The sequence below is a fragment of the Tamandua tetradactyla genome, chromosome 17 (genome assembly GCF_023851605.1).
Source record: "Tamandua tetradactyla isolate mTamTet1 chromosome 17, mTamTet1.pri, whole genome shotgun sequence".
Lineage (NCBI taxonomy): Eukaryota > Metazoa > Chordata > Mammalia > Pilosa > Myrmecophagidae > Tamandua > Tamandua tetradactyla.
In genome coordinates this window covers 61,944,054-61,967,818 of record NC_135343.1, presented here as the reverse complement: position 1 = coordinate 61,967,818, position 23,765 = coordinate 61,944,054, and the positions used below count along the sequence as shown (strand labels likewise).

Below are 23,765 nucleotides of genomic sequence, written 5' to 3'. Positions count from 1 at the left end.
GTTTAGACTCTGGGCTATATATGATCCATTCCACGCTGGCATTTGTAGTTCTGCACCCTGTCCCTACCTTTTTTTGGTTTGTTCCAAGTTTTCTATTCTGTCCACCCTGACGACTTTGGGATTATTCTGTATTGGGGAATGAACCTTTAGCTGAGTGTCCTGGGGTGCTATTGAAGAGTTAACTGGAGAGGGTGTTATTGGTGTTAGGGACCCTAGAGGGTATTTTTCCGGTGAGGTTTGCCCCCATCCCATATATTCTATCAACTAGTCCTGCATCTCTACCGCCGCCCCCTGCTAAATTCGGCTTAGGTATTGGTCCTTTCATTTGGTAGTGAGTCTAGCCTTTTTCTGCTGTCCATATGGCCATTTCAGTTGCTTGCTTTCTTGATGGTTATCACCACCAGGATACATTGTCTTTAGGTCTGTGAAATTAATTCCATATCCGTGGTTTATCTTTGAGATTGGGTAGTCCATCATACATCATTCCAGGAAGGGCAAGGAGAGGTTCAACTGTAACACCCCATACTGGTTCTGGACACAAGTATTTTTTTTTCCCACTCAGTTGCCATTGATTTGTTAAGTCTCTGCAATTTATTATTTGCCAAGCATCAAATGTTAGGCCTGGAGGACAGGACCCCTCCACCAGGATGTAACCCACCCCTGGCAAATATTTCCGAGAGCCACTCTTACCCCAGAATGCCTCAGCCCAGCATCTCCTTCACCCTCCATCAGCAGCCTTTCTGCAGTTACTTCTCATTATTCAGCCTCCACTTTCCAGCAAATGCATTCTTGTGTAAACTCCCCTTAATTATTATTTGCCTTCCAGCCTTTATAACCCTGTGCACCTAAGGCAGCATTGAAATTTTAAACTTTACCAATGGAAAGCTTTCGACTCCAAACTTAGCCCCCTATTTCTGAAAACTAGCTAATAGGGACTTACCTAACCCTTGTCCCCCAACTTTTTAACCCTAAGCCTTAAAAACTTTATCCCCACCCACCACCTTGGGGCAACAGTCTTTCTCTTTCTCTTGAAACACTGACTGGGTGGCTGTTATTCCCTGAAATAAAGTCTTTGCTTAAACCCTTTTGTTCTACCTCCTTCCTGGTGACTTTGCTGAATTTGCCTTTCATCAAACTGTACAGTTTGGGCCTCTAAACTTCAGTTACATTCATTACCAATTTGACATGGCTTATTGCATCCCCAATTTGGAACATTATGACTAGTATAATTTTTCTGATTTTTTAATTGGGCCCCAGATCCCTCACCTGTCTTCCTTGGGTAAGACTTTTCTTTGGCCAGGTTCACTATTAAATATGTTAGATTAAAGTACAGAACCCACACCCCATATTCAAAATAAAACAAAACAGAAACCCTTTACCCTCCCAACTATCATCTCTTTAACATGATTTTTTTTGGCCTGGGCAGACTCTGGGAACCGAAACTAGCAGCAAGAATTCTGCCACTGAGCCACCATTGCTCACCCTCTTCAATGTGATTTTAAAGGGTCCAAAGTAGGAGTTACTTCCATAGGAATCAGACTGTGTTGTTGGGTACTTATTATTCGGCTTAGGTATTGGTCCTTTCACCTGGTAGTAAGTCCAGCCTTTTTCTGCTGTCCAGATGGCCATTTCGGTTGTCAACATCCTTACCAGGCTGGTGGAGTTTAGACGTTTCCACAATCTGATGAGGACCCAACCGCCAAGTTGGTGTTGATGGGCAGCAAATTTAAGAGGAGGGGTTTGAGCCAGGAAGCCAAGGTGCCCGAGGGATGACAGAGTCAAGGACAAAGCCAGTGTATAATTCTTAACAAAGAATTCCTTTGCAAAGTCAGCTATTGGCATGGTCTGCCCTATGGCAAAACTCTCCTCTGGCTCTGGACCTGCAAAACTCAGAACAAGTCATTTGAGCCAACATACAAAGGAGGGACAGTCATAGCGGACATGTTCCCATTTACATAGGGGAAAATTGGAAGGAACACGGGAGTCACCAGACCCAAGCAACCTTGAAAAATCCACACGGCAAACTCCACTAGACTTCAAAGTCTAAGTCATTTGTCTTTGGGACCCCAGAAAGCCGCAGTCCCATCCTTTCCAAGGGCCCACACAGCAGCCCACCTCTCTCCAAATGTAATCCTGAGGAATGCTGAGGAAACCACACCATTCTCAGCTCCACTCTCTCCAAGCTTCAGGGCTGCACCTGGGCCCTCCACCACCTGTGGGCAGCCAGACTCCCCCCAATCCCCAAGGAATGTGCTCAACCCTCTCTCCAAGGCTGGGTAGCACCATGCTCCCACAATGAGGTGGAAGGCCCATCCTTTGCCCTCAGGGCAAACCCACCCTCTTCAACTGCCTGGGTAGTTCCACTCTCCCAGCCCAAGGCCTCCCGACTTCAGACCTCAGCCTTCATAGTTTTGCCTCCAAAGCCATTTTCCTTCAATGTGTCCCTTCCCTGCCCCTCCCAGTCCTGATTGGCAGTGGGTTTATATACATATATATATTTTTATACAGATGCTGGAACTCTTTTGCTGCTCTTCTATGCAGTAACTACTACATGACCTGAAACTTCAGGTTATGCCCATTAGCCAGTTCCATGGGTTATATTAGGTCCTTTTCCAACAAGCTACTCCCAGCTTCTGGAATGTATAATAGGGGTCTTATAGTTTGGTTATTTTTCCTGATAGATGTCAATAGGTTTGAAGATGGGGACATTAAAACTTTTCCCTTTTACACCTGAAACTGTGAGGGAGCTACCAAGAATTCCATTCCCTCTGAGGTATGGGCCACAAAAGATCAAGCTACTCTAGTACCCACCAGAAATGTAATTCTCCTTGATGGGTGCCTACCTTTAGATTTATCAAAAGCTCCTGGTGGGCTCTTGAGACAAAGAGGCTTTAACCTCCCTTATTTTAAAAATACATTAGGGGTATCCCCCAACATTTTGTCTTTAAATTCAGGCATTCCCTTTTGAAATGACCAGGTTTCCCACAGTGATAACACCCTGCTGAGTCTTGAGACCCCCTCGCTCCTTTATCCCCTTTGGCCCAGATTGTTTCTCTATTTTGCCTCTGCCTGTCTCCTCCTGGCTTTATCTTTAATCCTTTCCTGACCACGTGGTCAACTGTGCTCAACGTGATTTTAACTTGTTTCTGCTTTCCTCCTCCCTTTTCACAGCCCACCATAAGCAATGGCATGGCAGGGGAAGGCATCCAGTTAAAGTGACTTGGTTTCTGCACTTGGAATACCCAGCTAGCGTTTGCACTGGCCCCTCAGCCAAGCTCATCCCTGGCCCATCCCTGGCACTGGTCCCCACCCCTAGAGGGCCCAACGGCAGTATGGTGCTGGGAGCCCAGGGGTGGGCTATGCATGGCAGAGGGGTTTGGGGCTGAGAGGAGGGAGCCAGGCAGGTGCTGAGCCCATACTTCCAGGACTGACAGACCCATGTTCCACTGCTGTTCACATGAAACCCTTCTTCGTTTCAGCCTTCAAAGTTCTCATTTAAATATTTGCTATTACCACCAAGATCTGCACCTGTGGCAGCTCCACCTTGGCCTATGCCCTAGGTTTCAAGGGTCACTGCAGTGGCCCTCCTACTCATTGCAGCATAGTGTCCACTGGGTTGGGGGATCCAGGTGGCACTGCGAGGTGGTGGCAGCCCATCCCACTCCCATCCCTCTTCCATGTGTCCCATCTGCTGGTGATGGCCGAGTATGGGCCCGACACTTCAGTGCCATTCCTTTTTACCACCCTGACACTGAGCAGGTTTGAACACCCCTCCCTCACTTGCTTCCCACTTCCCTCTTATACATACCTCAAAGCAGACAAACAACAAACAGAAGCCCACGCCTGTGCCAAAGAAGGAACAGGTGATGCTGCATTACAAATAAAATGCGAAAGCAAAGAAAGGAGCCCGATTGGGTCTTAAGGGCTGCTATCAGCAGCAATGTTGAATACAGCAAAACATCACAACTAAAATACACTCTGAAAAACAAAGAAAAAAATGAAAAATAAAATTTAAAAAACACTCTGAGACTTTCTTAAGAACTCTCCTAGTGTTTTATCCTTCCACCTATTTATTTTCTGAATCTTTTTCTGATTGTTAGCCCAAGACCCCCTGAATATTTTATTACTTGATTTCTCAACTTCTGCAAGTAAACAGAGAGAGTTTGTTTAAGTTTGTTCCTTAAAAAAAAAAAAAAAGAAAAACAATACCCAACAGGATTTTGCTGGAAAAGATGCATCTTCAGGTTAGCTAAGAATCCCTTGTCTCTTTAATTATCCAACCTCTTCTTGGCTCAGTTACTTGACTAAATAAATTAGAAAGCAGGCCACCTCAAATAATGCCAACATTATTGCTCAGAAGTAGTTGGCAGGTCCTGTTAGGAGACACCGTAACTCTCCTAAGGGTCCAATTCCTGCATTGACACTTACATCAAGATTGAACTTCTATAGGAAAATGCTCCCAAATAAAGGTAGTTTTATTCACCCATTTGTTTCACTCTTGTTAGTAGTAAATCTGCAATTCCTGCATTTGGCAAAGGGACTTATTATAGAGAAACCCAGACTTTGCATCAAGTGGTCACTTACCACTTTGAAATAGTTGTATTTAACCAAAGAGGTAAAACTAGAAAATTACCAGAATACAAGTCCTTTTTAAGATCTAAAAGTTTCTGGATAGTTTAAGATGTCTTTTCCTTGAGCCGTCTCAAAGGCTTTATTTAAGTTCTGAGATTTGGGTACAGCCAATTTTATTCCCTGTATAGTGAGGCCTCATCTGCCCTGTATTTTGACCAGAACACATCAGGTGGCACAACGCTTTCTTTTGTACAAATGTACATTTTTCTTTCCCTTTGTCTGTTAATGTTCCAACATTCTCCCTATGGTCTATCCAGGGGAATGTTCCCCAGGGGATTTTATAGGTACCCCTTCCTTTTTTACCCCAGCCAGCTGACTGCTTCTACCCATTTTGAGTCTTGCTGGTTTCCTTTGTTTCAGCACCATCTTGCTTCATCCCACTTCAGCCCTTTCCCTCACGGGAGAAGGAAACTTTGGATTGGAACTCCATACTTGCTTACTGCCAGGCTCATCAGAATTCATTCCGACCACCTAGGCAATACTTAATAGCCTTTTTCTTACCTTGGTCTGTGCACAGAGTTTCCTGGTCACTGTGAAGTGGATATTCCCCTCTCTTCTTCACAACAGGCAGATTTAAGCATTGGTCTCAGGTCCTTCTGGCTGCCGGAGGTGGGACCCCAGTGGTGGAGTCCGAGACCGCTTAATCAACGGGGCGCTCCTTCCCTTCATCCTCCCCAGGGTCCTCCTCTGAAGCGTTGGATCCTGGACGAGCCCCCAGATTGGTAGAAAGAACATCATACTTGAATGAGAATAAGTGTGCACCTGATTGTGGAGAAGAAAAAAAATGTATTCACAATCTTGCAAGAATGGGCACCCACCCGAAAAATGGTGGTCAGTGCCCTAAGCAACTAAAAGCAGCAATATTTATCTAACCCACAAGTCCCTCCCCAGTTTCTCCATTGATTGGATACTCCAGAGGCTACAGTCTGTCTGAATCATCTAACTAATTCAAATTTCTGGTGGAAAGTTCCCACTTTTGATTATGCTTTTTATTTCAGTGACTCTGGTCATTACTCATTTAAACTTATTTCTACCTGCTTGGCACCAATTCTAGGCTCACGTTAGAGGCTCTCTCCTTCCCTGCCTGCAGCCTGAGTTGTCCTGCACTCCCCTTTCCTGTGCCATCTTGTGTGGAAGATAAACTTAATTTTCTTTCTACCAGTACTGTTCTAGTTTTGATTACTATAGCTTTGTAACAGCTTTTGAAATTGGGAAGTGTGAGTCCTCCAACTTTGCTCTTTTTCAAATGTTTTTGCCTATTCAGAGCCACTTACCCTTCCATACTGTTCTAGTTTGCTAGCTGCCAGAATGCAATATACCAGTGGCTTTTAAAAAGGAGAATTTAGTAAGATGCTTGTTAACAGTTCTAAGGCCAAGAAAATGTCCCAGTTAAAGCAAGATTATAAAAATGTACAATCTAAGGGATCAGAGAAAGATACTTTTGTTCAGGAAGGCCAGCAAAGATCAGGGTTCCTCTCTCAACTAAAAAGGCACATGGCAAACATGGTGACATCCGATAACTTTCTCTCCAGGCCTCTTGCTTCATGAAGCTCTCCTGGGGGAGTATTCCTTCTTCATCTCTAAGGGTTTCTGTTTGCATGGGCTTTGGCTCTCTTCATTCTCAAAAAGGGACTCTCTCCAAAATGCTTCCTCTTTTAAAGGATAAATGGATGGAATCACAACTCCATGGAAGTTATCTGATCAAAAGTTACCACCCATGAATTGGTGGGTCATATCTCCATAGGAACAATCAAAATGCTCCCAGACAGCAATATTGAATGAGGGCCAAAGGACATGGCCTTTCTGGGGTCCACCATAGATTCAAACCGGCACACATACCATCTTGTGGTTTAATAATTTCTTATGAAAACGGTATAGTTTTAAAACAGAAAGTGGATGTACAGGTGGTTCAGTGGTAGAATGCTCACCTTCCATGTGGAAGACCCGGGTTCGATTCCTGGATCATGCACCCCGAAAAAAAAATAAAGAATAGTGATTCAATTCTGCTAATCTTAAAAAAGACATTTTCTGGCTTATCTGTCTAGCCACCTTAATACCAAGTCTTATGTAATTTCAGTGTCTGCATATCCATTTGTATTTACAATTGCAAGCAACAATACTATCTCTATTGTCACATCCAATAAGGAAAAACAGAATTGACATTAAAAAGGATGAGCTGCAAGTAAAAAACATGTGACTTCACAATGTGTTGTGCTCAAGGTATTTCACTGCAGCTAGAATGAGAAAAATTATGGAAGAGCTAAGTTATCCACCCCAATAGGAGATAAAATGATCAACAACAGTGACAAAAAGCATATCTTAGGAATGAAGTGCCTCAGTCGCACTGTACCAAATATGGTTATTTTAAATGTTATGATTTTATTTGTAACTCTGTTCTTATTTCATTTGAATGTTCATTTCTGTTTATGCACATATAGTTGCTAGTAGTGTAAGTAGTTTATAGATAGTTCTATGTTTGTACGTGTTTGAGTAACCACTATAGAAACAAATCAAGACATTGGTGACATCTGAGAACTTTTTCTTTTAACAATGTAGCTCCCAATATTACTTTAATTTGAGAAACAACCAAATAAAAAGAAATCTCAGGGCTCCTTCCCCATGATAACTTTCTGTTGATCAGAGCCTCTAATTCCAAGAGAACAAAGTGGGTCTGCTTTGGGTATGTCATGCTACCCTCCTGGTCACTTGAGTCCTGGCTCTCCCATGGTCCTTTGGCTATGGTGTTGTCACTAGGGAGCCATGTTGTGCCCTGACTTCATCCTTAGGCCCAGGCACCCCCTCACCTGGCTGTGGAGGCATCAGCCTTGGGCCAGAGGAACCATCACACCTGGTCCAGAATCTCTGCCTCTTTCTCACTCTATCCAGTGTGTTGAAAGCCTTCTCCTCCTCTTCATTGTCCTCCTCCTCAACTTCACTTCAATTCTACATCACTAATCCATCCCATCATGAGTATTGACTGGCCTGGAGAAGAGAGATGGAGCCCAATGAGACAAGCTTTGTATGTCCTAATGCAGTGTGTCCTCAGCTCACAAGCATCCTGGAGAGCATGTTTAAAGCTATGGTGTCTGGGTTCAAGACTTTGAGAAGCTGTTTGCAATGTGTGGTTTTAATGGGCATCACAGGGGAATCTTTCTCCAGAAAGCTTGAGCAGTACTCATGGTCACTCAAGAGTGTACATACCATTTTTTGACTGTAGTTTTCTGGAGAGAATGTCCATACACTAGATTTGATTCTCTAAGGTAACTGTCCAACCCATGGTGAGGAAACCCAGTTCTTGACAAATTCATAGGGGTGTGACTAGCAAACTCTCCCTGCCCAGACCTGGGGGACTTCCCTGCTCTGATATCATAACACACATAACCCAGCCAGTGCCATTTTCTCCCTCTCACTTCCCCAGTAGCCATCTCTTATCAATACCAGGTTGTCAGGTCATGGGGAATGAGTTAGTTTGTGCACAACATGCCACCAAAGATGATGGGCTCCTGTTTTCCCTGCCTTCACCTATAGAAGAAACCAAAGGCACAATGTGATGAGGTATGGCTTGACAGCACTGAATTGTGTCAGGGCAAAACTGGACCCTCTCTCTGTCACTTCCCTCTGTGCTCCTGGTTTTATGACACCCAGAACCTCCTGCCATGAGTCCCAGCCCAGAAAGTCAAAGCAGATAGCCAGAGGGGATGTTGGCTCCTCAACTGTGCTCTGACTCACAAGGCCTCCTTCAGAATATGATCAGGGGCTCTGTGTTCCCACCTGGGTTCAATCTTTTTGGGATCAGGTCATTGGATAGTCATGTTCTGTCTCCACAGTTTGGTCCAAAGCCCAAGTTCCTAGGTTTCTGGGCAGCTCTCACCAGGCCCGTTGGAGGTGGTCTCTCATATCATGAGGGACATAGTGGCCATCAGGTCTTCATTGGTCTTAGGGAGACACCCCCATCCTTTTCAGTGCATGAGGTTCTGCCTCTTCATCAAAGAGTTGGGATATGAACATGTGCCCTTAAGTGGTCTCTGAACATATGACAATACATGGTCTCGATAGAGATGGGCTTTTGGTAGAAAACTTCATATAGTGAAAATCTTTATAGATTAATATGATAATGAAGAGCATCCACTATTGGATTCAGTGACCACCAGCCTTGAGTCTGGATTTGAGGTGCAGTAAGTGCTATAAGCAGATTGCAAGACTTGGTATTAAATAAAGAAGGTAAAATTTATCAATATATTTTATATTTACAACATGTTGAGCAGATGTATTTTAAAATATATTGAAATAAAATGTATTATGATCTTTTTTCTATTTCTTTTTAATTTTTTTAATAATAGGTCTTAGAAAATGTAAAATTTGTATATGGCTTTCATCATATTTCTCTCCAGAAGACTGGTGTAGTGGGTGCTAGCATGAACACACACACACACCATTTGCATTAAGTATAGAAAATTTCTGGAAGGAAATACAAGTTTAACTCTGAGACAACAAAGGATCTGAGTGTGGGTTATTTCTTTGTAACCTTTTAAAATGAAATATTTCCTTATAATGTTGAAAAAAAATAAAAAGAGTCTTAATCCCTTTGAATAATGCTAAGAAAAATAAAAAAGATTGGTGCTATACTAGTGCTTCATAGTTTGTAAAGCATATTCTCATCTAATATTCCCTTTGCTCCCATAACTCCTGTATAAGTTTCATGGCACAGATAATTACTTCAGTGTGACAGGTGTAGAAACCAAGAGGTAGAAGAGGAAGTGTCCTGATGTGGTCAGAGAGCAGGGAGTGTGAGTATGGCCAGGCATGCAGGGCTCCTCAACACACATTCCTTTTCTTCCCTGAGTCCCAAGCTTGCTCCATACCCACATCCACTATGCCCACTCTACATCTTGCTTGCCCATGGGTGTCATCAAATTCCAGCAGGGCAGTGGGGAGCAGCAGCATCCAGACCACACCCATGTTCCAGGGAATAGAAGAAAAAGAGAAGGAGCAAGGCAGGACAGCCATGAAGTATTGGGGCCCCTTCCTGCCAGGAGAGTCTTCTCTTGGACGTCATCTGCCAGAGATCAACACAGGGCAGGCAAATGAGGAGGATGCAAGTGATTGAGAGACAGAGATATAAAGGTAGAGACATGTATCTATGTATCTATCTATTTACATACACATGTATATAAATATATATACGTATACACAGCTAGAGAGAGAGAGAGTGAGTGACAGAGACAGAGATATAGAAAGAAAAATGTGTTAGATCCCTAAAGTTCTTGATGTGTTGGATTGAGGAGATGTCAGCAAACTACAGCCCTCAGGCTAAGTGCTCTGTTGGTTGTTTCGGTAAATAATCTTTGTTTTGCAACAACTATCACTTGTTTGTTTTCTTATGGGCTATGGCTACTTATCTGCCACAATGGCAGGATTGAGTAGGTTTGACAGAGAGTACATGGCCCACAAAGTCTAAACTATTTGTATCTTGGGTATCATAGAAATATTGGTGATCCCTGGCACACAGCAGGTACAGATATGCACATAGATGTGTAACAATCCATAAGTGGATAGAAAGGACCTGGAAATCTAAAAACATATGATTTCATGCTATGAAATAGAGATGCAGCCAACCACATTGCATTCGTATCTAGCCACATTAGTAAAAATGGTCCCTAACTATGTATAGAACTGTTCTAATGAGCATGAGGAGAAGGATAACCCAATCTAATCTGGTCAGACCTAGGGCTGCAATCACACAAAGGGACCCAAAGGCCATACTCACTTTCATTGATGGGAACACTTTCACCCATAGGTGTCTAAATGTTTCATCTCAAAAGATAAACCTTACAAAGGAGTATTGTTCTGCCATTCACTAATAGAATGGTGGTTGTTTAGGGATTTTAACTGAGGCTGTGGTTTGTTTAGATATATTGTTACACCTATATGGGATCAAGCACTCTCTGAGGCATTGACAATGAGCAGGTTTTCCCCAAAAACCTTCCTGGAGGCCAAAGACATTGGTTTCTGGGTTTTATATGGGAACTCAGCCTAAACCCTAATGGAGTAATGACTCTGATCTCCCTTTTCCTTCTTATTTCTGAAGGTAAGGGCTCAGATAACACCAGGCAGTGATCCTGGAGAAATATGCCCTCAATTTCTCAGAGGTAGCAGAAATGCCTGCTACTCCTTCCATTTTCAGGCCCAGGGACAGGCCTCAGAAATGGACTCATTAAACAATTGAGAAAGTAACTCAAGACAAGGAAGTTGACTTTGGACCCAGATGTTAATCTGTTCCCTGCATTTCTGTTTCCCTTTCAGAACCTCTTGGGGTCACTGTCCTGGACCTCACAGAATCCACCCCAGAGGGGCTGTTATCTGGGATCAGCCCAGGTGGCAGAGAGAACCAAATTTGGTCACATATGGGGTGGGTTGTCTTAGGTGCCATTTTCCTAAGTGGAAGTGACACAGGCTTCCTCTTGGCACCAGAGGTAACAACCATAGGAATCAAGGGACTCTTTCTTCAGATATCTCCAGTGCCTACTCTGGTTTCTTTGCATATATCAATTTAGAGCTTCTGGCTCTACCCAGGCTTCTTGACTATTGGGCAAGAGAAACTGCCATCACATTCACAGCCTAGCTGCCTGCTATAGTGAAAAAAAACCCAGGAGATAATGCTAGGAGCACAATTCTTGCCCCACGCAAGTTACATACTAACTGTGGGACCTACCTAATTCAAAATCTTCCCAAAATAGGTTTCCAAAGAGGCAGCATTTATTTCTCCAGGATGCTTGTTGGTGGGGTAAAAATAACATCCCGTATATTATTCTGCTCTCTGCTTTTAAGTGCCTTGTCCTGTGACAGTCTCATTAGCAAGTAACAGATGAAAATACTGAGGCCCAGAGAAGTGAAATCACTTGTTCAGGGCCAATACCTTTGATCTCAGAACTTCTTACCCTTAATCCAGCCCTCTCGCCTCTCTCCCAGTCCACATCTCATCATGTCAACCCAGCTATAAGGGGCTATAGATGGCTGTTTTGGCCAAAGTTTCATTTGTATAACCCAGAATGCTTGGTACCCTCAGTCATCATGCTGACACAGCCAATCATAATGATTTCTGTCTTCTTTTCTGATTGTCTTTTTATTCTTTCAGTTATGTAGTCATGGAATACTTCTTTCACACCATGATGAAGCTGACTGGAGTGATAGCCATGGTTAAAATTCGAGTCTCTCTGCAGCACTTGCTTCAAGGTACTCACCATCCACCTCCCCCACTCTCCAATTCCAAGCAAGGTAATATAAGGTGTACCTATATCCATTATTTTCATATTTAAGTGATTTTTAATTAATTTTACACTTTTAAAAAAATATTAAATTTGTTTTTTTAAACTTTTAATTATTAATTAAAAAAATTAACAAACAAAACATTAAGATATCATTCCATTCTACATATACAATCAGTAATTATTAATATCCTCACATAGTTGCATATTCATCATTTCTTAGAACATTTGCATCAATTTAGAAAAGAAATAAAAAGACAACAGAAAAAGAAATAAAATGATAATAGAGAAAAAAAAGATTATACATACCATACCCCTTACCCCTCGCTTTCATTTACCACTAGCATTTCAAACTAAATTTATTTTAACATTTGTTCCCCCTATTATTTATTTTTATTCCATATGTTCTACTCTTCTGTTGATATAGTAGCTAAAAGGAACATCAGACACAAGGTTTCCACATTCAAAGAGTCTCATTGTGAAAACTATATCGTTGTTCAATCATCATCAAGAAACATGGCTACTGGAACACAGCTCTACATTTTCAGGCAGTTCCCTCCAGCCTCTCTGCTACATCTTGAACAACAAGGTGATATCTACTTAATGCATAAGAATAACCTCCAGGATAACCTCTCGACTCTGTTTGGAATCTCTCAGCCATTGACACTTAGTCTCATTTCACTCTTCCCCCTTTGGTCGAGAAGGTTCTCTCAATCCCTTGATGTTAATTCTCAGCTCATTCTAGGGTTTTTCTCAGTCCCTTGATGCTGAGTCTCAGCTCATTCCAGGATCTCTGTCCCATGTTGCCAGGAAGGTCCACACCGCTGGAAGTCATGTCCCATGCAGAGAGGGGGAGGGTGGTGAGACTGCTCATCATGTTGGCTGGAGGGAGAGGTCACATCTGAGCAACAAAAGAGGCTCTCTTGGGGGTGACTCTTAGACCTAAATTTTAAGTAGACTCTACCTATCCTTTGTGGGGTTAAGTTTCATATGAACAAACCCCAAGACTGGGGGCTCAGCCTATAGCTTTGGTTGTCCACACTGCTTGTGAGAATATCAAGAATTCAACTTGGGGAAGTTGAATTTCTCCCCACTCTCACCGTTCCCCGAAGGGGGCTTGAAAGTACTTTTCCAGTCACTGATCAAATCACTCTGGGATTCATTGGGGCATCACTCTGGACAAACCAACAAAATCTCATGTCCTACCTGAGATTCCAAGTACTTATGACGTTCAATCAAACTATCTACATGAGTTATATTAGGAAATGCTCTAGTCAAAATATAAATTTTGTAACAAATAAACATTTTTTGCTTTAGTCTCATACATAAGGTGACATTTTAAAGTATTAATTATCATCTATTTTCAGCACCCTGCAATAATGACATTCCTTTGTTCTTCCTCATGCAAAGACATTTTAAAAATTTGTACATTGTATATTTCACTATTATTATACACTCTAGGCATTCCTAGATTATACCATCTTGATCTTTACCATTTATCTTTCTTTCTGATTTCATTTATGTCTCCAGCCCTCCTCCTTCTATCATTCTCACATGCAGCTTCATTCAGTGTTTTAACATAATTACATTACAGTTAGGTAGTATTGTACTGTCCATTTCTGAGTTTTTATATTCAGTCCTGTTGCACAGTCTGTATCCCTTCAGCTCCAATTACCCAATATCTTACCCTATTTCTATCTCCTGATGGTCTCTGTTACCAACGACATATTCCAAGTTTATTCACTGATGTCAGTTCGTATCAATGAGACCATACTATATTTGTCCTTAGTTTTTGTCTACTCTCACTCAGCATAATGTTCTCAAGGTTCATCCATGTTGTTACATACTTCATAAGTTTATTCTGTTGTAAAGCTGCATAATATTCCATCGTATGTATATACCATAGTTTGTTTAGCCACTCATCTGTTGATGGATATTTTGGCTGTTTCCATCTCCTTGCAATTGTAAATAATGCTGCTATAAACATTGGTGTGCAAATGTCCGTTTGTGTCTTTGCCCTTAAGTCCTCTGAGTAGATACCTAGCAATGGTATTGCTGGGTCATATGGCAATTCTATATTCAGCTTTTTGAGGAACTGCCAAACTGCCTTCCACAGTGGTTGCACCATTTGACATTCCCACCAACAGCGAATAAGTGTGCCTCTTTCTCCACATCCTCTCCAGCACTTGTCATATTGTTTTGTTGATAATGGCCATTCTGGTGGGTGTGAGATGATATCTCATTGTGGTTTTGACTTGCATTTCTCTAATGGCCAGGGACACTGAGCATCTCTTCATGTGCCTTTTGGCCATTTGTACTTCCTTTTCTGAGAAGTGTCTGTTCAAGTCTTTTTCCCATTTTGTAATTGGATTGGCTGTCTTTTTGTTGTTGAGTTGGACAATCTCTTTATAAATTCTGGATACTAGACCTTTATCTGATATATCGTTTCCAAATATTGTCTCCCATTGTGTAGGCTGTCTTTTTACTTTCTTGATGAAGTTCTTTGATGCACAAAAGTGTTTAATTTTGAGGAGCTCCCATTTATTTATTTATTTCTTCAGTGCTCTTGCTTTGGGTGTAAGGTCCATAAAACCGCCTCCAATTATAAGATTTATAAGATATCTCCCTACATTTTCCTCTAACTGTTTTATGGTCTTAGACCTAATGTTCAGATCTTTGATCCATTTTGAGTTAACTTTTGTATAGGGTGTGAGATACGGGTCCTCTTTCATTCTTTTACATATGGATATCCAGTTCTCTAGGTACCATTGATTGAAGAGACTGTTCTGTCCCAGGTGAGTTGGCTTGACTGCCTTATCAAAGATCAAATGTCCACAGATGAGAGGATCTATATCTGAACACTCTATTCGATTCCATTGGTCAATATATCTATCTTTATGCCAGTACCATGCTGTTTTGACCACTGTGGCTTTGTAATATGCCTTAAAGTCAGGCAGCATGAGACCTCCAGCTTCGTTTTTTTTCCTCAAGATACTCTTAGCAATTTGGGGCACCCTGCCCTTCCCGATAAATTTGCTTATTGGTTTTTATATTTCTGAAAAGTAAATTGTTGGGATTTTTATTGGTATTGTGTTGAATCTGTAAATCAATTTAGGTAGAATTGATATCTTAACTATACTTAGCCTTCCAATCCATGAACACCGTATGCCCTTCCATCTATTTAGGTCTTCTGTGATTTCTTTTAAGTTTCTTGTAGTTTTGTTTGTGTAGGTCTTTTGTCTCTTTAGTTAAATTTATTCCTAAGTATTTTATTCTTTCAGTTGCAATTGTAAATGGAATTCATTTCTTGATTTCCCCCTCAGATTGTTCATTACTAGTGTATAGAAACACTACAGATTTTTGAATGTGGATCTTGTAAGCTGCCACTTTGCTGTACTCGTTTATTAGCTCTAGTAGTTTTGCTGTGGATTTTTCAGGGTTTTTGACATATAGTGTCATATCATCTGCAAACAGTGATAGTTTCACTTCTTCCTTTCCAATTTTGATGCCTTGTATTTCTTTTTCTTGTCTAATTGCTCTGGCTAGAACTTTCAACACAATGTTGAATAACAGTGGTGATAGTGGACATCCTTGTCTTGTTCCTGCTCTTAGGGGGAAGTTTTCAGTTTTTCCCCATTGAGGACGATATTAGCTGTGGGTTTTTCATATATTCCCTTTATCATTTTAAGGAAATTCTCTTGTATTCCTATCCTTTGAAGTGTTTTCAACAGGAAAGAATGTTGAATTTTGTCAGATGCCTTCTCTGCATCAATTGAGATGATCATGTGATTTTTCTGCTTTGATTTGTTGATATGGTGTATTACATTAATTGATTTTCTTATGTTGAACCATCCTTGCATACCTGGGATGAATGCTACTTGGTCATAATGTTCTTTTAATGTGTTGCTGGATTCGATTTGCTAGAATTTTATTGAGGATTTTTGCATCTATATTCATTAGAGAGATTGGTCTGTAGTTTTCTTTTTTTGTAATATCTTTGCCTGGTTTTGGTATGAGGGTAATGTTGGCTTCATAGAATGAATTAGGTAGCTTTCCCTCCCCTTCAATTTTTTTGAAGATTTTGAGCAGGATTGGTACTAATTCTTTCTGGAATGTTTGGTAGAATTCACATGTGAAGCCGTCTGGTCCTGGACTTTTCTTTTTGGGAAGCTTTTTAATGACTGATTCAATTTCTTTACTTGTGATTGGTTTGTTGAGGTCATCTATTTCTCCTTGAGTCAAAGTTGGTTGTTCATGCCCTTCTAGGAAGTTGTCCATTTCATCTACATTGTTGTATTTATTAGCATAAAGCTGTTCATAGTATCCTGTTATTACCTCCTCTATTTCTGTGGGGTCAGTGGTTATGTCTCCTGATCTTATTTCTGATCTTATTTATTTGCATTCTCTCTCTTCTTCTTTCTGTCAATTTTGCTAAGGGCCCATCAATCTTGTTGATTTTCTCATAGAACCAACTTCTGGTCTTATTGATTCTCTCTATTGTTTTCATGTTCTCAATTTCATTTATTTCTGCTCTAATCTTTGTTATTTCTTTCCTTTTGCTTGCTTTGGGGTCAGTTTGCTGTTCTTTCTCCAGTTCTTCCAAGTGGACAGTCAATTCCTGTATTTTTTCCCTTTCTTCTTTTTGGATATAGGCATTTAGGGCAATAAATTTCCCTCTTAGCACTGCCTTTGCTGCATCCCATAAGTTTTGATATGTTGTGTTTTCATTTTCATTTGCCTTGAGATATTTACTATTTTCTCTCGTAATTTCTTTCTTGACACACTGGTTGTTTAAGAGTGTGTTGTTGAGCCTTCACATATTTGTGAATTTTCTGGTGCTTTGCCTATTATTGATTTCCAACTTCATTCCCTTATGATCTGAGAAAGTGTTTTGTATGATTTCAATCTTTTTAAATTTGTTGAGACTTGCTTTGTGACCCAGCATATGGTCTATCTTTGAGAATGATCCATGAGCACTTGAGAAAAAGGTGTATCCTGCTGTTGTGGGGTGTGATGTCCTATAAATGTCTGTTAAGTCTAGCTCATTTATTGTAATATTCAAATTCTCTGTTTCTTTATTGATCCTCTGTCTAGATGTTCTGTCCATTAATGAGAGTGGGGAATTGAAGTCTCTAGCTATTATGGTAGATGTGTCTATTTCCCTTCTCAGTGTTTGCAGTGTTTGCCTCATGTATTTTGGGGCATTCTGGTTTGGTGCATAAATATTTATGATTGTTATGTCTTCATGTTGAATTGTTCCTTTTATTAGTAGATAGTATCCTTCTTTGTCTCTTTTAACTGTTTTACATTTGAAGTCTAATTTGTTGGATATTAGTATGGCTACTCCTGCTCTTTTCTGGTTGTTATTTGCATGAAATATCTTTTCCCAACCTTTCACTTTCAACCTATGTTTATCTTTGGGTCTAAGATGTGTTTCCTGTAGACAGCATATAGAAGGATTCTGTTTTTCAATCCATTCTGCCAGTCTATATCTTTTGATTGGGAAGTTCAAACCATTAACATTTAATGTTATTACTGTTTGGGTAGTACTTTCCTCTACCATTTTGCCTTTTGTATTTTATATATCATATCTAATTTTCCTTCTTTCTACACTCTTCTCCACACCTCTCTCTTCTGTTTTTTCATATCTGTCTCTAGTGCTCCCTTTGGTATTTCTTGCAGAACTGGTTTCTTGGTCACAAATTCTCTCAGTGATTCTTTGTCTGAAAATGTTTTAATTTCTCCCTCATTTTTGAAGGACGATTTTGCTGGGTATAGAATTCTTGGTTCGCAGTTTTTCTCTTTTAGTAATTTAAATATATCATCCCACTGTCTTCTCGCCTCCATGGTTTCTGCTGAGAAATCCACACATAGTCTTATTGGGTTTCTCTTGTATGTGATGGATTGCTTTTCTCTTGCTGCTTTCAAGATCTTCTCTTTCTCTTTGACCTCTGACATTCTGACTAGGAAGTGTCTTGGAGAGCATCTATTTGGATCTATTCTCTTTGGGGTGTCCTGCACTTCTTGGATCTGTAATTTTAGGTCTTTCATAAGAGTTGGGAAATTTTCAGTGATAATTTCTTCCATTAGTTTTTCTCCTCCATTTCCCTTCTCTTCTCCTTCTGGGACACCCACAACACGTATATTCATGCGCTTCATGTTGTCATTCAGTTCACTGAGTCCTTGCTCCTATTTTTCCATTCTTTTCCCTATATTGTCTTTTGCTTGTCAGATTTTGGATATCCCATCCTCTAGTTCACTTATCCTATCTTCTGCCTCTTGAAATCTCACATTGTAGGTTTTCATTGTTTTTGTTTGTTTGTTTGTTTGTTTTCATCTTTCCTACTGTGCCTTTCATTCCCGTAAGTTCTGGATTTGTTTTTTCAGACTTTTGATTTCTTTTTGTTCATTACTTTCCTTCTTTCTATCCTCCCTCAATTCATTGATTTGATTTTTGATGAGGTTTTCCATGTCTGTTCGAACATTCTGAATGAATTGTTTCAACTCCTGTATCTCATTTGAATTGTCGGTTTGTTCCTTTGACAGGTCCATTATTTCTATTTCCTAGTATGATTTGTCACTTTCTGCTGGCGTCTAGTCATTTAATTACTGAGATTAGTTTATTCTGGACATTGTTTTCACTTTTTTTCCCCTAGGATTTTCTTGCAGGATGACTTTATTGTCTGTCTGTTCTTTGACATTCAGTTCAGCTTATTGTAGTCCTCTACCTTAGGTTTTGTTTAATAGTTCAGAATTTTTTAGTTGTTTTTTTTTGTTTTTTTGTTTGTTTCTTGCCCTGCCTGTATGGTACCTTTCCCCTACCCCTTAGGAGGGTCTACTTAGGTATTATAGACCCAGTCAGATTTTCCCAGACCGAACTGGTCTCCTCTCAGAATGAAAGAGTCAACTGTGTCTGTTTTCCCTGAGGGTGAGTCCCAGCAGAATTAAAGGCTTTCCTATGAAGTCTCTGGACTCTGTGCTTTTCATATCCTGCCCAGTATGTGGTACTTTTGTGCCTATGGGTCCCACCAGCACAAGGTGATGAGATACCTTCAGCTTCAGCAGACTCTCCCTGCTGTGAGTGTGGTGGACACAGAAGAGAGGTTGTAGGCTGTCTCTAATCGCTTCCCTTTTCCAGACCCTGGGGTCTGAATTCTTTGAGGGAGGGATTCCACCTGAGCTGGGCCCCACCCCTCTCTTGGAGAATGCACAGGCTTCAGACAAACTCTCAAACAAGCCTGTTTCTGCCTATGCTTGGGGCAGTGGAACCCGAGAAGCCTTGCAGCTGTATCCACAGAGTAATCAATCCATGGACACACAGCCACAAGAGAGAAAAAGAAAAATTATTTTCAGAGCAGAACCCCATTCCTCAGGTTTGCCAATCAAGAGCTTAAGTTGGCACGTTGCTCTGTGTATCTCCAGGTCCTATGTGCCCCCTCCTTTCCTGCAGGGCCCAGACCTTTTCAGATCCATAAACACCTGTTCTTTTTCTCTTTTTCCTTTTTCTGTCAGCCCTGACCCCTCTGTGCCAGGGCAAAAACCAACAACCTCTGCTTTTACTCAAGGTTCAGCTGAGCTGGGGGCCTATTTTAAGTAGTCAGAATTTGTTAATTAATTCCACAATTGGCCTTTGGTTGTGCTCAGCACCTGCTGCTCATAAGGTCTCTTTCCTTTCCCTCTTGGAAGCAGCCTGTGGGCAAGGGGCACTGGCTGCCGTTGTTTGGGGAACTTACGGTTCTGGGTGGGTTTGCAGCTGCGTAGAAATTATAGTTCTTCACTGGAAGGACTTTCAAGATAGTTCTCCATTGTCCTTTGGTTTCCCATGCTGAAGTTCAGCATGCAGTTTCCCCAGGAGGACTCGGCCCTCACCGCCTTGCTGTGTGGGGTGATTGGCAACTCTCCCCACATATGTGTGTCCATCTGTAGGAAGTGGAAGCCGCTAGGGCTGGTGGGAGGGGCTGATGGACTAATCCATGGGGGTGCTTTATAGACTATGAAATGCTGACCAGCTCTAAAGGCAGTGGGTTTTGGTGTGATGATTTTTTTTGTGTGCCCCCACAGGAAGCTCCACCATGCCAACAATGCCCAACTGGACATGGCTGAGATGAAAAGAGGGTGGATCAGCTGGCATGCTGGATACATTGAGGTGAGGCGTGGGATAATCTGCCTTCCCCATTCTCCTGGTGACACACGGATGCTCGCACCTGATCACCAAGGACCTGAGGGCAAGTAGAATCTTGAGCCTTTTTTATCCTACCTGGCCTGAATGCTCTAAAGTTTAGGTGGACTTTGCTTTAGGAAGGTGCATAGATGACCAGCCAGATCTGAAGAGATGTAGAAATGTTTTAGCCCACTCCCCTTGTCTTCCATTTGAAGAACTTGAGGCCCAGGGATGTGGAGTAATTGTGCATAGTCCCAGAAGGGGATGGTAAGACTGAGACATGCATACTGAGTCTGTTGTACCAGGAAATCCCAAGCCTGAGTGAAGAAATCCTAAGCAGTAGTGTGTATATGCTTGTATGTGTGGGTCCCCTTGTATTACAAAGTATTCTGTTCCATGTAGAGTTGAGTTTGGGAGCAGAGGCCCCAGAATCAGACCACCAGGATCAATTACCACTTCACCCCTTTTGAACTGTGTCTTTGCAGACTTCAAATGTTATGGGCCCCAGTCTCCTTCTCGATAAATTGGGGGGAAATGGTAGATATCAGTCCACCAATGAATTAATTTTGCCAAGTACTTGGGAGACTGCTCAGCAAATGGTGCATTTTCAATACCTGCAGGGTTTTTTCATGCTTCCAAGGGGTGGTATATTTGAGAATGACAGGGTTCTTCTCAGTCTGAGCATTGTCGGAAAAGAGGACAGACTTTAGTGTTAGAAAATATACCATAGAATCATGGCTCCACCAGTTGGGGTTAGTTTGACCTTAGAAAAGTTCTTTTACTGCTTTTGTCCACAGGTTCCCCATTTACAAACTGGAAATAATGTAGTAGCACCTTCAAACTGAGGACCAAGTCAGGGGCAGGAAATGGAGAAGCCTGACTTGATGCCTAGGGTGTTAAGCTTGTCAGAGGTGGAGTTTTTCTATCTCATTCATTGCTGTATCCCCAATACCCATCCCTGGAGCTACTCATCTTCCTTCTACCTTCCACTAGCTTCCTTCTTTCTCATCTATGGACTGGAATATTCAGGATTTGGTTAACTAGAACGGGTGATGTGGTAGTTAGGTTCAGGTGTCAACTTGGCCATGTGAAGGTGCCTAGTTCTATTGCTGTGGACATGAGCCAATGACATGTGAAGCTCCTGTGTTGCTGATTACATCTGCAGTTGGCTAGGAGGCATGCCTGCTGTAATGAGTGATGTTTGATTTAATTGACTGAACGCATAAATGAGAGAGCTCAATGTAGCAGAGCCCAAGCAGCTCAGCATACCTCATCTCAACACTCGCAGTTCGGCCCAGACTGTTGAGATGCAGAAAGGAATCACCTGGGGAAAGTTGTTGGAACCCAGAGGCCTGGAGAGAAAGCTAACAGAGACCTTCTGTGCCTTCACATGTAAGAGAGAACCTCAGTTGTAAGTTAGCTGCCTTTCCTTTGAAGAACTATATGTTTTTAAGGAAATAAATCCCTGTTTACTAAAAGCCACTCCATCTCTGGTGTGTTGCATTCTGGCAGTGTTGGCAGAGTAGAACAGGTGATATCCAGTTTCCTCGGGTGAATGTGCAGTTTTGAAGAAGGGACTGTGTTTGAATCATTTAGGTCTCCTCAGAGAACTTGTTCAGAATGATGCATTAGCTTAAATAGTGGGGGGTTGGCCCAAAGCACCCGGTGCCCCAGTTTAAAGTCTGAGGTCCAATGAAATTATTAGAACTATTTCTAGAACAAGAGAGATAGTGTCTCTCACCTTCACCCTCACTGCCAAGCCCTGTGGTTCACTATGATGAGGGGGCTACTGGGACAAGAGTTGAGGTTTTTCAGGCCATAGGCCTCATTGAATGAAGATGTCTTTGCAGGGCGAACCTGAGAGAGAAACTTGGAAAGACCCACTCAGAATGATCACAGGTCCTGTAGGACTGGCCTTTGGAAGTTTTATCTACTCACATGTAACTAGGTGGCCTTTATCAGCTTAGACTTTATCACTGGTCTCCAAAGAAACCATAAACTTAGCACTGAGTAATTGCTTGATTTCTTTCTCTTTCTTTCCCCTGGTGGTGTCTGCTGTTCTCACCAGAAGGGACCCTCTGATTGGAACCTTGTGTGTACCTTGGTTAGGTTCTCTTCAGAGGTGTACCCCATGTGTTCCTGATGGCTGTGCTATTGCTGTGGTTTCTACCCAAAAAATGTGGGTCCTGGGAAACAGCTAATCCAGTTTTCCTCAGTTATCCTCTTATCTTTTGTGACCTCAAACTTCTCACTAATGTGCTGGGGGATACTAGAATGAAGCCCTCCATTTGGGGGTACCACAGAAACTTCTGTGCTACCTGGGGCCACCCTTGGTTCCAGAGCTCTATATGAATGCAAGTGATTCCACCAGGCCCCATATTTGCCATTTCTGCCTAAAATGTTATGTCCTCCATCCCACACTTTCATTTCCAGAGTGACCCACTGCCTCCCTCAGAAACCTGTTCAGTGGCTGCAAACTCTACAAATGTGCCACATCTTTGCAGAAACCTTCTTTGAGGACATAGCCTTCTCTTGAAAGGTTCCTGGGAAAACTTACAGTTCTTCTAAGTCTGGATGACCCAGTGATACCACTGACAGTTTTCTAAGGACCTGACTGACGCTTGCAAATTGTATCTCTTACCCTCTCCACTTCTTGGTCACTGTCTTCTGCCAAGCACGTGGTCATTCCTTGTAGTCATGGTCTGTTTTCCCCTTGAATTTGTTGACTTCAATGTTCCGAATCATTGATTCTTGACTTCCTCAGTTCCAGGTGTCTTTCCCTTTGCTCCTTGTCCATAACGCCCTCTCCTGGCCACACCCTAGCCATAGTCATCACCATAATTTCTGCGTTTGTGACATCTTAAATGTGTGCCACTCTCTGGTCATTGCCTCCTCCCTTTTTACCTGCCCCCCTCTCTGTTCTTCACCAAATTCCTCTATGACCTCAAGTACACCTCTGGTGTCCTCAGTTCATTTCAGAGATGCCAGCTCTTCACTTTAACTCCTCTTTTATCCTGAAACCTTTCCTCCATCCCCATTGTCCCCTTCTGCTTGGTAGAGTCCAAATCCTGAATTTATTCAAGTGACTGATTTTTCCTCTGCTGCACCTGGAGGTGAGCACAGTCAGGGAAAACAGCACCTCTGAGCACAGGTGCCTCTACAGACTCCTCCAGTTTTAGCTAGACCATTGTTAGAGCCCAGAAAACTTCTATGTGCCCCTGGGTGGCTCCCTTATCCCTCTTGTATTTCCTAATGTATCAGTCCTCTGCTTCTGCTTTTGACTTGTCTCTTTTCATCGGAACCTCATCTCCAACTTCATGGATAAGATGGAGCCCAGAAGATGGGATTCCATTAGTCTCCTCTTCCTATATTTACACACATATATCTGCATCTCTGTTCATCCTTCCTTCCTTCCATCCAGGACCAGTAGAATCAGAGCTCATTGCCTCTCTTTTTCTTGTTCCACCAAGAAGATGGTTCTGGTGGATATTGACCACAGCCTGCTTCAACTGACAGCCTCAGACATTGTCCTGAGACACTACAGTCTTGTGTAATCCCCTGATGTGGTCAGGCTGCCTCCTGGACTTGGTTATGTCCTCGGGTGCACTCTCATCACATGCTACAAGCAGTCCCTGAATGGCCATGGCCAGACCCTTTGTTTAATGATTACCTTCATGCCTGTGATTCTCAAATGTGTATTCTGGGAC

General features: G+C 41.9%; 1 long non-coding RNA gene across 1 annotated transcript; it reads right to left on the bottom strand.

The window, feature by feature from the left end:
• Positions 1-3,903: 3,903 nt before the first annotated feature.
• Positions 3,904-22,921, bottom strand: LOC143661695 (uncharacterized). The gene is made up of 5 exons (XR_013164777.1): positions 22,700-22,921; positions 7,437-7,614; positions 6,561-6,589; positions 5,134-5,394; positions 3,904-3,978 (listed from the first exon to the last, which is right to left on the bottom strand). It is a non-coding gene; the product is annotated as an uncharacterized LOC143661695 (long non-coding RNA).
• Positions 22,922-23,765: the final 844 nt, after the last annotated feature.